The sequence below is a fragment of the Pinus tabuliformis genome, chromosome 9 (genome assembly GCF_031772625.1).
Source record: "Pinus tabuliformis cultivar Carrire ecotype Pingquan chromosome 9, CPIR1, whole genome shotgun sequence".
Lineage (NCBI taxonomy): Eukaryota > Viridiplantae > Streptophyta > Pinopsida > Pinales > Pinaceae > Pinus > Pinus tabuliformis.
This window is the reverse complement of record NC_142307.1, coordinates 770310851-770327707: the sequence shown is the minus strand read 5'-3', so window position 1 is coordinate 770327707 and position 16857 is coordinate 770310851.

The following is a 16857-nucleotide window of genomic DNA, read 5'->3' as shown; positions in this document are numbered from 1 at the left end:
ATCATGCACAAAACCATAGGTGGGTCCGCCCAACCTAACATAGGGTCCAAAACCAAAATTTTCTCGGGTGCTGCCCTGGACCCCATAAAGTGGGGTTACAGGTACACATCAAACCCCCTACGATCCCCCCTCGCTACACAATCAGTGCAACGAAAGGGGGCTCCGCCCCCTCTAACCCCCCGGTTAACTACGTGGGCTAGTCATGGAAAGAATATAACACAACCCAACATTCTCCCACTTGTTGTTTTCTTTCCACAGGGGGCCACAAGAGAGCTTAATCATTTTTCCAGCCCTAAAATGCCCATTGTCTCTCTACACCAAGAGAACTTCTTAGATTTCACAGATTTTGTCAATGCATCTACAGTATTCTTCAAAGTGTCCACCTTTACTAGCGACACCTTTTTGTCTTCTATCATATCCCTCACAAAGTGATACTGAACATCAATGTGCTTTGTCTTTGAATGATATGCGGGGTTCTTTGCCAAGAAAATTTCACTTTGGCTATCGCAGTTTATCCTTATAGCTTCCTGTACTAACCCCATACTTGAACACAATCTCTGCAACCAAACTGCTTCCTTGCTTGCATGAGTGGCTGCCATGTATTCTGCCTCTGTAGTTGACAGTGCCACTACAGATTGTTTCTTACTCATCCAACTGACCACACCTCCAAATAGGTTAAACACATACCCACTTGTAGATATTCTCTGATCTAGATCTCCAACCCAATCTACATCAACAAAGCCATGAATATCCAACACTTTGTCCAATCCTGGTCTTCCTTGGTATCACAAACCATAATCACTAGTGCCACGCAAATACCTGAAAACCCGCTTCACTGTTGTCTAGTGCTCCTTCCTTGGTTTTGAAATAAACCTACTCAATACTCCCACTGCATGTGCAATGTCTGGTCTACTACAGACCATTGCATACATCAGGCTACCGACTGCACTTACATATGGAACAGGGGACATGTCCTCTTCCTCTTCTTGTGTCTTAGGACACTGTTCAGCAGATAACCTCACATTTATAGGAATAGGAACCTTCACCGGTTTACTATCCTGCATATTGAACCTCTGCAATATTGTCTCAACATACTTCCTCTAGTTTAACCAGAGCTTCCTCTTTGCTCAATCTCTTTTAATTTCCAGCCCAAAATATAGTTTGCAGCACCAAGATATTTCGTGTCGAATTTGGAGGACAATTGGATCTTCAAATCCTGGATAACTTCTTTGTCATTTCCAACTAACAACATATCATCCACATACAAGACCAGATAAATAACACAGTCACCAATTAATTTAAAATGCACACAGTGATCTGCTTTGCTTCTGGTGAAGCCAAGTCCCCGTATAAATGTATCAAATTTCTGATACCACATCTTTGGTGACTGTTTTAACCCATATAGAGACTTCTTTAACTTACATCCAGTTCTTTCTTACCCTTCACCGCAAAGCCTTCAGGTTGCTTCATGTAGATCTCCTCTTCGAGATCCCCGTGAAGAAATGTTGTCTTCACATCCATCTGTTCTACCTCAAAATCAAAAGCAGCAATAACAGATAAAAGTAATCTAATAGAAGTTACCTTGGAAACAGGAGAAAAAATATCACCAAAATCAATTCCCAACACCTGGGAATAACCTTTTTCTACCAACCGATCTTTGTATTTCTCCACTTTTCCTTTTGCATTTGTCTTCTTTTTGAACACCCATTTGCTGCCAATGGGTTTCCTTCCAGCTGACAACTCCACCAGATCCCAAGCCTCATTTTTGTGCAAAGATGCCATTTCATCAACCATGGCCTCTTTCTAGAGTCGTCCATCCTCCGAATCCACTACTTCCTTCACAGTTCTCGGATCATCATCAGTAACAGACAAAGAAAAATTTGAACAGAAAGCAGATGGACTATACCTTTCCGGCTGCCTTCTTTCTCAAACTAATATTCTCATAGCGAGAGTTTGTGGCTATTCATCTTCTGATTCCTCCTCTGCTGTAGAGTCTGATTCTTCCTCCTTTAGCTCAAACTCTATCTTCTCAGGTTCTCTTGGTTGGACTTCATGTTTAATAACATCTTTCACCTCTCTGAACACCACATCTCAGCTGTACACAACCTTCCTTGTTACTGGGTTCCAAAGCTTATAACCCTTTAAACCATCCTTATACCCAATAAAGATGCACTTTTCAAATTTACTATCCAACTTGGTTCGTTTCTCCTTTGGAACATGTACATATGCATCACATCCAAATACCCTCAGATGTGAAAGATAGGGTTTCTTACCAGTCCATATCTCTTGTGGAGTCCTATCCTCCAACGCTGATGAAGGTGACCTGTTGACCAGGTAACATGCAGTATCCACCGCCTCTGCCCAGAATTCCTGTCCTAACCCGGCACCACTGAGCATGCTTCTTGCCCTTTCCATCAATGTCTTGTTCATTCTTTCTGCAACTCCATTTTGCTGAGGTGTATATGGAGTAGTCTTCTGTCGTGATATACCACACTTCTTATAGAATTCTTCAAATTCCTTGTTGTAAAACTCTCCACCATTATCTGTCCTCAACACCTTTATCTTCTTCTCTGTCTGATTTTCCACGAGAGCCTTAAATTCTTTAAACCTATCAAAGACTTTAGATTTCTTCTTAAGGAAATATATCCATGTATTCCTTGAGAAGTAATCTATAAATGATACATAGTACATAGACTTACCCAGTGATGGAACCTTCACAGGTCCAAACACATCACTGTGCACAAGTTATAATATTTGTTTCGCCCTCTTACTACCAGAGGGGAAACTCACCCGATTCTGCTTCCCATATACACAATTTTCACAGAAATCAAAATCCAAAGAGCTATTACTCATACCTTCTACCATACCTTTACCATGAAGTATTCGAAGGCCCTTCTCTCTAATATGTCCAAGCCTTTGATACCACAACATGGTCTTCTCTCCAAAGACCATTAGATTTTATGCTCCACTTTCAGTAACCATAGAACTGTTGCACCCATCAATAACAATACTACCTTGCAGCTTGTACAGAGTTCCAATTCGAACTCCCTGCATCAATACCAGTGCTCCCCGAACCATTTTGCAGGTATCCTTCTCGAATACTGTTTTTACACCTGCATCATCCAACTTGCTTAAAGAAATCAGATTTCTGGCCAATGCAGGAATATGTAGAACACCTAGAAGTGTTCTAACTCTTCCACCTTGCAACTTCAACTTTACTTTTCTGCGACCAATGATTCTAGCCTTCCTATCATCCCCTAAGAAGACATCACCACCATCATATTTTTCATACTCGCAGAACCACTCTTTATGGGGAGTGAAGTGAAAAGATGCACCTGAGTCACTCAACCATGCCTCATGATCTACATGTGTACTTGAAGAAGCCAGGTACACATCCCCACCTTCATCTGAGGTGGTTTTCGCCTCTACAAAAGGAGAATCATCATATCCCTTCCCTTTATCAGGAGCTTTAGATTTACAGTGCCTTTTGTAGTGCCCTTCCTTTCCGCATTTCCAACACACCACCTTTGCAGATTTTCTTGGAGATTTAGATCTCCCTCTAGATTTAGATCTCCCACTCGATGACTTATTTTTGTTTCTGTTCTGGGACCGTCCTCATACAGACAAGGCATCACCATTCTGGCTCTCCATATTTTTCCGTCTCATCTCCTCCATCAGCAAGGCTGAGACTATTTCATCAAACTGCAAGGTAGTTGCATTGCTACCTATTGCAATAACCAGACTATCCCACGAATTTGGTAGAGAACACAACAAACTTATGCACTTATCTTCATCTGAAATTTTAATATCAACAAATGCTAACTGACTTACCACAGTGTTAAATGCATTCAGATGCTCTATCACCGAGTCTCCATCTTTCATCCTCAGGTTATATAGTTTTTTCCGTAGGAACAGTTTATTCACCAGAGACTTAGATTGGTACAAAGTCCCTAACTTGTCCCACAAATCCTTTGTTGTAGCTTCCCCTCATACATTTAGCATTACTGAATCTGAGACACACAATCGTATTATTCTCTTTGCCTTCCGATCCAACTTCTTCCATTCTTCATCGGACACTCCCGTTGGTTTAGTACCCAAATCTACCCCAATCTACTGATCTTTATCCACCAATAGATCCTCCATCTTGAGTTTCCACAACTCAAAACTCTGACCATTAAATTTCTCGATCTTTATCTTTCCACTGCTCGCCATCTTCTTTCACCACCAAAATCGATCTTGCAAATCTCCCACTGAACAGGGTCTACCACAAGCCCGAGTGAAACCCCTCAGCAACAAAGGCATCGCCTTGAAGCCAAATTTACTCTGATACCAAATGTAGGTTTTAATCCTGTACAGAAATTACCTGCATACGAATTCTAAAACACAATGAGAGCAGAACACATAAAACACATATACACAAAGATTTTCCCTGGATCCCAAAACCGAGACTACCAGCTTGATTTTTCATATTCCTTTCAATGTTATAATACATATTTATACATGCTGAAGCATCCAATACCATGGGTCGAAAACTATTGCGTCCAAAAAACATGTGCGAAAATCATGCACAAAACCATAGGTGGGTCTGCCCAACCTAACATAGGGTCCAAAACCAAAATTTTCTGGGGCGCAGCCCCGGACCCCATAAAGTGGGGTTACGGGTACACCTCAAACCCCCTGCGACCCCCTCTGGCTACACAATCAGCGCAACGAAAGGGGGCTCTACCCCCCCTCTAACCCCTCGGTTAACTACGTGGGCTAGTCGTGGAAAGAATATAACACAACCCAACACCTTCGACAAGTTAGATTTCCTTCGTCTTAGCGTCCTTGGGCCTACTGACACCAGGTCCAACTCCAGGCCTCCCACAACAAGCCCTTTCCCCTTTCTGTTGACCGAAGGTCTAAGATTGTAGGGGGTTCAAGGCTACAGACAATAGGAGGGGCGGAGGGGGCAGCATCCATGGGAAGAGAGGACAGCTTATGAGAGGATGGAATGGCCATGATAACATTATCTACTGAGGCTTGACCCTTCCTCAGGTCTGGCAGGTCATTTAGGAGCTACATGAAAGGACCAGGCTCATCATAGCAACACTGAGATAAAATAATAGAAGAGCATAAAGAAAAGGAAGGGGATAGACGCGTACTCGCCTGAGACACCTCTGCTTTTTCAGAGACTGATGAGGGTCCCAGGAGGGTCATCAGGAAAGAGATAGTCTCAATTGCTACAAAACTAGGCTGTTCCTGATCTTCTTCCTCCACTTGCTCTGGGTCCAACCCCTGAGCATTTGACTTAGGATTGCTCTCCTTGATCTGAGCCCCTTCTTCCTATGTGAACACCTCCTGTTTTGTCTCCTGATTTTTTACACTTCTCTTTTGTCTTCGTCGGTGACGATGACCCAGAGGGCACCCCCGGGCCAGATGTCCATATTTATGGCAACGATGGCATCTGAAAGGAAGATTTTCATAGTCCAAGATCTATAAAAACTCTAGATCTCAATACTTCAGATTCATAGCATCCGCCAAACCCTCTCTAGGGTTTAAACTTACAAGAATACGAGCAACACTCCAATCATGTGTTCGTAAAAATGATCTATCGACATCAAGAAACTTCCCCAGGGTATTACCAATTGATGTGAAGGTCGAGTCAGTCCAGAATTGCATAGGGAGACCCGACAATTTGACCCAGATCGGAGACTCCACCATTTTTTCTTTCTGGGCATCAAACAAGGGCATCCATCTTCTGAATAAAATTGGCCTCTTCCCAAAGCTCCAGTTCTTTTCCAGCACCCATTCGACATGCTCCTTTTGCCCAAACCGAAAGCTAAACCAACCTCTGTCCAGAATCTTGATCTCTTCTGGCTGACCCGGAGCTTCTTTCCATTCTAACTGAGCCCAAACCTTGATGTAGCCTACCAAGAACTTTCTTCAACGAACTCTACCAAATAAAATGGTTTCTGAGGCTTCCATCACCTGATCCATACGCAACTAGGGTGGTCCTCCTTTTTTCTGATAGGCTTGTTCTTCTTTCGCTTTCCACCCACATCCTCCTTCTTGCCTTCTCCTTCCCCTGGATTCTGATTAACATGAGCATCTGCCTCTTCTACCCCAAGCGACTCAGGTCGCCTACCAACAAGGTCACTGTTGCCTTTAAAACCCTCCACCACCGTCCTTGTTAACCTAGCGCCAGAGCCCGAGACCAGTTCTCGCACTTAACCCACCTCTCCGAAGCTTTTCAACTCCCCTCCTACCTCTTTGTTGGACAAAAACCTCGACTGGCTGTGGAGCAACCCTTCCAAAATAGGGATTTTTACAGAGACCCTTTCCTGAGCTCCGTTTATCAAAACCCCTCCTCCCACTACCACGTCAAGCAAACGTGAGTTCGTTGTGCTATTCGGAAAGAAATATTGCAGATTTTTCTTGGACACATCATGCCCCCAGCAAGCAAGGAGGTCTTCTGACGCTGGTTCAATGTCAACAGACTCACATTCAAAAACCATCTCCCACTCCAACCCCGATCACCCAAGATAGAGTTCAACAATAGAACATGTTAGAGATGCCCTGGGACACAAACTCATTGATATATATATATATATATATATATATATATATATATATATATAGACACACACACTATTAGCTATTAAAAAATATTTAAAATACATTCAAACTATTTATAAAGTAACTAAGACTTACTTTTTTATCTTCAACCTTTTTTTTCCTGATTTTCTTTCTAATTATGAATTTTAAATATTTAAGCAAAATCACTTTCAAATTATTATTTTCTAAATCATAATAAAAGATCTTTAGTAGTCAATCTTTTTCTATCCAAATAATTTTAAAATTTCCTCTCCAATAATTTATTAATCTTAATATTTTTGGTTAATAAACCAAGATTTATAATCATTTTTTTATTGTAAACAAAAGTTTCTATACTTTAAAAAATAAAACTACAAGAAATTTTTCTTAAATTAATAAAACATATTCTAGTTTAAATTTAAATCAAATTAATATATAATATTTCAAATTAACATATTACATTTTAAAATAGACAAAGAGGATTTTCTAAAATTATTTTTTCTTGGCTAAGAGTTGGCCTTTCTTGGACATAAGGAAAAAAGTTAACAACCCAAGACCTAGAGGCATCTCCCAGGAGTGAAAATGTGCCCCCATTTGGACCACCAACGAGTCATTGCAGGTGGCCTGGTTTTCCTTCAATGGCATGTTGGAGACACAATTGTTGTTATACCAAAAACCGTAAGTGTTAGTAAACAGACACATCGCTAGTGTTAAGCACATGCCATGAAACACACGAGGAGCATTGAATTATCCTTCTACACTGCCATTAACACGGGGAACGTTGAATTATCCTTCTACACTGCCATTAATGGGGAGCATTGGATTATCCAATTCCCAACAATCCCCCCCCCCACTCCCCAACACGAGCCAGGTGTGTTTCAAACTCGAGACCTTTGGCTCCGATACCACTTGTTGGAGACACGATTGCCATTACACCAAAACCCGCAGGTGTTAGTAAACAGAAACATGGCTAGTGTTAAACACATGCCACGAAACACACAGGAAGTGTTGAATTATCCTTATACACCAACATTAACATGGGGAGCATTGAATTATCCTTCTACACCGCCATTAACAGGGAGCATTGGATTATCCAATTCCCAACGTAGCAGTAGTTGGAGCCCAAATGTTAATTAAAAGATGAAATGTAAAATTTACATGCAAATGTAGTTGTGATGGAATGTAATGGAGGGAAAAACCGATATTTTTATTAAAATATTAAAATATTCCCCTCCGTGCTCCCATATGGACCACTAACATGTCATTGTAGGTGGCATGATTTTCTTTAAATAATAGTAATTGGATGAGAAAGACTAATTAAAAAATAAAATATAAAATGTACATATAAATGCAAATTACCACATGATAAAATGTTATCATGTAACAAAGACTGATATTTTTATTAAAATAGTAAAATATTCCCCTCCATCTCATGATAAATTTGTAAGGTTAGGGGTTTTGCACATGATGTTGAATGGGTTTTTTTGCTGAGCACTGGGTAGGGCTTTTGAGTGAGCGAGGAGTTTTGAAGAAGCAACGCAACCTCCCTGCTGCCACAGATATTATGTAAAGTTTGTGTTAATGTAATGAAGTATCTAGATTATTGTTGTTCAAGTGGTTGCAGTTCTTCTATGTTTTTGCAGTGTCTATGATGTGATATTTGTTTATTTTCGGTGTTTCGAGTTTTGTACTATATTATTATTAGTATAATTATAAATAAATTGGTAGAATAGATATGGTGGACAGATTGCACACAAATAATTCGTATATTACGATCAAATCCAAATTACAAGCCACATAAATAGTGCTCATGAGATCCAATAGATTCCAAACAAAGAATGGCTTGTTGAGAAAATCTCTCAACAAATTCCAACAACCAACCAACCTAACCTATCAATTTCCTAATGTAACCATTATTTCCAAGTGCCCCATTTAATGTTTACATTTACATCATTACAAAAATAAATTACAATTAACATGTCTCATATGTCTGATTGTCTTCCTCGACACACTTATCTCCACTCTGAAGTCTTTGGACAACGCTCTTTTCACCACCACAATATTCGAGCTTCTCATTCAACTCATTTAAAACATAATCGTCTCTAACCATCTTTGATGAACTTTGCAAGATCAAGAATATCGACAACTTGGCTAGTCCAAATGAACTACCTTATGGATCAATCACCATCTGTGGGATATTTCACTTTCTGCTATCCATCAGTTGCTCGGCAAGTGGTGTGAATACTGAATGTGTTCAAAAATTGATCAAACAATTTGACATGTTTCACACACATGGATCTCATATTGTAACCTATAGTCGTTGTTCAAAGGTTTCCAAACACCAAAACAACAAACCATAATATATAAACACAATCAAACTAGTTTAAAGTTTCCAAGCACCAAAACAACAAACCATAGTATATAAACACAATCAAACTAGTGATGTGTAAACGCCCAAACTCATTAATTTAATTTATACAAAACTATTTAATAATTAATTCTACACTATTTTACAAACATAATTAAAATCATATAATTTTAATTTCGCAACCACCCATAACAAAAATTCCTTTTCCGAATGAAACTAATGTAACCACACTAACACACCTATCAAAACCAACAACAGCGACAGCGAAACGCTAGAGAAGCTCATAAAATGGGTTTAAATGAGCAATATGCATTACACCTTTGCCACAGTTGAGGTAAACGCAGGTTTGGTTCAACAATGTTTAACACAACGAAGTCAACCAGAGGCCCGTTCACAAACTTGACACCAACAGTCAATTAATCAATCCAGGCACATCCCCCGATCCAACACAAACTTGACACCAACAGTCAATCAATCAATCCAGGCACATCCCGCGATCCAGTGTTGTTACATGTTGATCGAATGAACCTTTGACGTTGTTCCGGACCTTGAACCTCCCATTCCAAGAGTGCTCGTTCACGAAATCCGCCTTGGAATTCAATCGCTTCACCTTCTGAAACCACGAGGGCCCGGTGATTGATCGCTCGTCTTCTGAGCCGGTTTCTGGATGGTGATTTTTGGCAGCTCATGCGCGCGGGGATTACTGAACAAAGTTATATATAGGAAGCAGAAGAATGTCAAATCCCGTCCCCAGCTGATGTACGAACCGAAATAATATTTAATGAATTGCTTAAAAACTTCATCGACCCATCCACTTGTTGCAAAGGATTATTCGAGCTGGGATACAAGAAGTCATACAACGTTCGCGTCTTGTTCAATGACGATCACGATCTTGGGCTTGAAAACCATGGCAAGACTCCACACGCAGATGGGTCTCTGCGTTGTACGCTGGTCCTTATCTTATTCAACGCAACATAAACATGCTCCACACACTGAGCTCTGGATCTACATACGCCCACCTACGCACGAACTCGCAGTGACAAGTACAGTCTCGCCGCTCTTTCCAATCACGCTGAGCGAGATAGAAAAAACTAATATTACTCTCACTAATTAATCTATGTAGAACTAACTAATCTATGTAAAGAGGATCGATACTCGTATTTCTTCCATTTTCCCTGTTTTTTTTATGATGGAGTCATGCCTATATATGTTCTGATACTAATAAAAAATTTGGTAGAGCAGATAGGGTGGACATATTACAGTAAGTTTGAGCTATTAAAATTGAAGTATAAATAAATAAAATTGAAAAACTTAAACTATCAAAATTTGTGGAGTTAAAACTTTATTAATATATTGAAACAATATATGTTACTTTTTAAATTTAACCAAATACAAAAAACCTAACATACACTACTCAATACATTAATGAAATTATAACTCCAGAAATATTAATTAACAAAAAAACTTATGCCCACAGAGCGTTCCTTCAACTCAGCCTAAAGATGCTCTCCAACTAACTAATCTCTCGGAGTCCCCCACAAACATTGAGTACTCCACTACGGGAACACAGAAAATTGGTTCAAAATACAAAGAAATGAGTAAAATTCAAAAAGTGAAATATTAAAGAGACGTTTCCAAAAGGATGCAATGTTTGGTTTCAAAATTTAGGGAAGACCTTAAATTGTATGACAAATGAGTGGCTATAGCTCAAATTTATTTAAGAATTTACATCAACTTTTCTGGCCAGGAAGGAGATACGGGAATCTGCAAAATATACGAAAATGATGGTATCGAATTTTAGTAAACCACGGAAAACAATTTCCAGGTGCCGCGTCCAGCAAAGACCATGAGAGAGAATCAAAGACCATGAGAGAGAATCAAGTGCAAGTGCAAAGCGAAGGGTCGGGTCCCATTATTGTGGCAGAGCTGTCCATTCTTTTTATGAATGCAAGAGATCAAGCTTAAACCATGAGAGAGAATCAAGGACAAAGCGAAGGGTAGAGTCCCATTATTGTGGCAAAGCTGTCCATTCTTTTTATGAATGCAAGAGATCAAGCTTTTATGGAGATAAAACAGTAGAATTGTTGAGGCAGAATGTGTTCAAGATTTTTTATTTTACAATAATAGTTGTGACAGATCTGGTTATTTAAATATTGCAAGTTTAATTTTGTTAAAAAAAAGTGGTTAAAGTTTTCAATGTTGAGGTGAATTAGTTGATTGTGATTTATATGTATTTGTAAAGTAATATCTTAAATTTGAATATGAAAAAGATGAAAAACAAACATAAAAATGTGATTTATTTTGTGCATGTAAATAGCTCTATGTAAACCAAATGTTTAATAGGCCGTGGGTAAACCTAAAATTCTCAAATAAAGAATTTTAAATAATAATTGAAAAATAAGTTAATAATTTAATAAAAAAAATTATATTTTATTAAAAAAATATTATTTAAAACAATTAATTATACACTAGATTCATCTTAACACGGGATCTATCAAGCCCCAATAGGGGTCAAATCTATCAGTGCAAATTTATTTTTTGAGTGCAAAACTTGAAAAAATTTGCACCTCGAGAGATTTGATCCCTCTTGGTGCTTTTGGTGCTTGATAGATCCTGTGTTAAGATAGATCTAGGTTGGTTTTAGTCGTGTGCGGTCATGCGGTGATACAAAATTTGCTGAACATCTAATTATTTTGATCATTTTAAATATGCTAAATATGTCTAAGATTAATTTGGTCATACAAAATTTGCTGAACATCTAATTATTTTGATCATTTTAAATATGTCTAAGATTAATTTGGTCAATTTAATTTAAAATTTTCTCAGTTGCCTCAGTTTGTTGAGATGGGAGAGACTGTTAGTAACTTGAATGTTGAAAAATGATGAAATAAAAATTTTGAGTGCAAAGTGTCAATGTAACAATTTTGAACAATCTTCATCGCAATCAATCTGAAACTATTTTCTTCTATTGTTCTTATTGTCACACCTATTAGTTTTTCCATTTTCTTATATCTATCATATGAAAAAAGTAGTTGAAAAGAGTAGTTGAAATCATAGACCATTCAAATATTTAACTCCAGTTACTGTAGTAAACAACATACATTGTCTTTGTTGCTCTCCAATATTAAGAGTAGTTTTCTCCAAAGTCTATCATCGTGACTTATGGAGTGTTAAACCCCAAATAATTTTCAATGGTAGTTATTTTGTATTACTGCATTTGAATGCAAAGTAATTAACCATGTTGAATAATGGAAAATGGGAATAATAAGAATGTACCCAATTATAAATAGCTTATAGTTTCAAGAAGCAAACATTTGGGGCAAGTAAACATTTTATTTAAGATGAAAATTCAAGTATTGTATTTATGGTTGAATAATTTTTATGTGCTTACATTGAAAGAGAGTGTGTGTGTTGTGGGGTGAAAATTGCTTACATTGAGAGAGAGTGTGTGTGTTTTGAGGGTGAGAAGGAGAGACAAGGGGAGATAGAGATATAGGTGGGGGCGGAGGAAAGAAGAGAGAGGCAAAAACGGAGAGGGAGGAAGATATATATATATATATATATGGAGAGAAAAATGTTAGAGAGAAAGGGGGAGGGGAAAGGGAGAGAGGGAGAGAGATATAGATAGATATAGAGAGTGTGTGTGTATGTTTAGGGCCTAAGATAGAGAGATAGAGAATGAGAGACGATGGGAGATAGAGATATAAATGCAAGAGGTAGAGATGTGCTTACACTAAAATTAATGCACACTATTAATCCAATTACTTTGAAACTAATGCACAGCATACATGTTGTTACATCAAATCGTAAATCAATGCATATAGTGCAACAATCAAATAAGATTAGAAATCAACATCTATACTGAAATCAATGCATCTAGTGCAAGAAATCAAACAGGATTAGAAATCAATACATTGAAACCAATGCATCTATTGCAAGCAATCAAATATGAGTAGAAATCAACATCTACGCTGAAATCAATGCATCTAGTGTAAGGTATTAAATATGATTAGAAGTCAACATATACATTGAAATCCATGCATCTAGTGCAAGTGATCAAATAGGATTAGAAATCAATATCTACACTGAAAGCAATGCATCCTGTGCAAGAAATCAAATAGGAGTAGAAATCAACATTGACATTGAAATCAATGTAGCTAGGGTAAGGTATTAAATAGAATTATAAATTGACATCTACATTGAAATCAATGCACATAACGCATGTGATCAAATAGGATTAGAAATCAACAACTACATTGAAATCAATACATATATTTTAGTGAAAATCTAAAATATTCATGACTTTCTAGATCTAACTTCTATCTTTGTATTTGTCTCTATGAGAGTATTTCTTCTTCCCTCTCTCTCTACCTTCCATCCTTTTCTATCTACCTCCCACTCTCCTTCTCTCTCTTCTGCCCCCTCCCTCTCTCCCCCATCTCACCCTATCTACCTCTCCCTAACTTTCTCTATCTTTCTCTTCTTTCCTCTCTCCCCCTGCCATCTATATTTATACCTCCCTCCATCTCTCCTTATTTGTCTCTCTATCTCAACCCCATAAACATATGTTTCTCTCTCTCTCTCTCTCTCTTTCTATATATATATATATATATATATATCCCATCTATCCCTCTTCCTCACTCCCTCTCTTTGCCTCTCTCTTCTACCCTCTTCCCGCCCCATCTATATCTTTATCTCGCATTGTCTCTCCTTCTCACCCCCAAAACATACACACTCTCTCTCCATATCTCTCTCTCTTTCCTCTCTCTCCTCTCTCTTAAGTCCTCTCTCTTTTTCCTTCCTTTCTCTCCCCTTCTCTCCCCCCATCACACACACACCCTCTCTCCACCCTCCAACTCTATCACAATCTCCCTCTCTCTCTCCTTCTCTCTCTCCCTGTCTCTCCTTACTCCTTATCTATGTCTCCCTATCTCTCTCTTCCCCTTCTTTCCCTATCTTTATCCTCTCATTTTCTCTCTCTTCCCCCCTCCTCTCTCCCTCATTCCATCTTCATCTCTCCCTTGTCACTCCCTCTCTTTCCCCCTCCAAATCCATCTCTCTCCCTCCCTCTCTCGCCCTCCTCTCTCTCGTCCTTTCTCTCTCTCATTGTGTCTCTCACCTCTATGTCTCTCTCCCACACTTGATTCCCCCTTCCATCTCACTCTCTTTCTTAAATATGATCCCATTGTATTGTATTTAAGAAAGTATCTAAATTAATAAAAAACATAATTAGCTGTAAAATATTAAACCTATATTTTGGATCAACCATGCTAAATAAAATATTCTATCATTGTTAATCACTTTGCTTTCTCACTTCGCTTGGATCCTTGGTTAAGATGCATCTATCCTAGTTCATTATAATATTATTTATATTATATAAATTTCACATATGTATATATAAAAGTATTCTCATTTTTAATTTATTAAAACCTCCATTTAATCTCTATGAAAATATTGTTAGTAGTTGTGAGGATGGAGGGTTTAGATATACCTAAAAAGTAATTATAACCTTTTTGCTCTTAGATTTAATTAAAAAATGTTATAAAATTAAATTAAAATAAAATATTTGTAAAATATTTTTATTTTTAAATAAGTTATTGTTTTTGGGCATGTGGTATTGATAAGACATGGTATTGACCCATGGTATTGTAACAATTAAAAGCCTAGATCCATAACATAATAATCAAAAGTCTAGATGGCCCATGGTATTGATAAACCATGGTATTATAATTTTCTTCCCTTCTCTCCCTCTCTATCTTTCTCTTGTGGGTATTGACCCATGGCACTGTAAAAAACCTACTTAGAAGTTAATAATATCCATGACAAATATTTATAACCACCCCCACCTCATAAAAGTGCCCACTGGTGGGGAGAAATACTATTTAAAATGTAATATTATTAAATTTTACCTAATATTTTAGGTCACATCCCACCTTAAATATTACATTCTACTCAATATTTCCCCTCACTCCTACTAATTTTATTGAGCACCTTTCATTATATTGAGTTTACCTTCCTACAACCGAAAACCTGAAATTTATGTGATTATTATTATTACAGTATTATAGAAATCACACAACCGAAAACTTGAATGCCACGAAATATGGGTAAGTATGACTCTTACAGTATTATAGAAATCACACAACTAAAAACTTGAACAACTGAAAACTTGAATGCTACGAAATATAAATTTATTGGGTTATTATTATTACAAAAAACCTAAATGCCACGAAATTTATCTAGTTATTATTAAGCAAATGATGAAACCTACAATTTGTATGTATGGCCATGGGTAATATAAGCCTCTAATATAATGGGTAAGGATGACTAAATAGGTGGACACATTAGAGATACATGCCGATATGAGTAAGGATGACTAAATAGGTGGACACAATAGAGATACATGCCGATACATGCCATGATATGAGTAAGGATGACTAAATAGGTGGACACAATAGAGATACATGCCGATACATGCCATGATGATCCGAGAAGAAAAAAAGGCGATAAAGACCAATTTTCTCAAGCATTTTGGTGTAGTCTGTGATAAATGGATATAGTGAATTAAGATTGTATTATAATTACATCGTTCAAATAGTAAAAAGTAAATAATTTTAAACAAAAATAACACAACGAAATATAAATTTAGGTGATTATTATTATTATAGAAATCACAATCTAAAACTTGACGTGACTTCATATTTTTTTTAGGTATTATTAGTTTACGTGACAACATCTCTCTCATATTTTTTTAATATTTTTAATGTAATATTAAGTTACGTGACAACATCTCCCTCATACACTAAACTATAAAACCCCTCTATACAATTATAAAATATAAAAATAAAATAAAATAAAATTTTCTTTGCACTATTAAAAAAATACTTTAAAAAATATTTTTAAATTAACCCAAAAAAAAAGCTCCCACTACATGAAACACTTATCGAACCCCTCTTTTAATCTCCTCCAGCTTGGATTCATGAGCGTGCCTCATCATTGAGGCAACCTCAAGTCTTTATTTTGTTGTTATGGGGTGGTTCTGGTTATGCCAAAAATGAATGTGAAATTGTAAAATGTCATGGACCCATGGCCATCGACCAATATTATTGTACTACTCCATTAAGCAAGTTTATTTATAGGGCAATTGGGCTACTATTTAATCTGCTTTATCTTTTTTATTATATTATTTTATTCCAATTGTTTGTCAGAGTTAAATTTCTTCGTTATGGTAGTGAATATAGAATTTGGTTGCAAAGTTAGAGGGTGTACAATAACATTGTGAAATGAGATATGATTTTTTGGACATCCAGCGATAATAAACCATGGTATTGGTCAATAATATTATAATAAAATCTATTTACATGTTAATAATACGGTATTGGCTAATAATATTATAATAAAATCAATTTACATGTTAATAATACGATATTGGCGAATAATATTATAATAAAATCTATTTACATGTTAATAATATCTATGGTAAAATAAAGTGCGTATCCATAATCTCATTATATTATATTATAAGTTTATTCTAAGTGTTAAGTTTTATATGTTTATTATTAACTTTAAATATGCTTACAATTAGTCCCTCCGACTCTAGCGGATTTTCCATTGACCATTATTCTTTTAGCATTGATCAGTGCAACCTATAACTTGTAACTTTGAAAAATAAATATTATTTTTTTAATATTATTAAAAAACTTATTTTCCAAATATTTTAGTGGACCATAACTTGAAGGTCTTGATATAGCCTTAGCATAGTATAATGTCATGTGGATAAGTGCATCAATATTTTATGCTATAATTTATGATTTTTAGATACGTGAGTAGTTATTTTTTAATCCAAAAATAAAATTTTTGAAAATAGTTCATTCATATAAATAACATATTTGCCATCAATTACTTCCCACTAT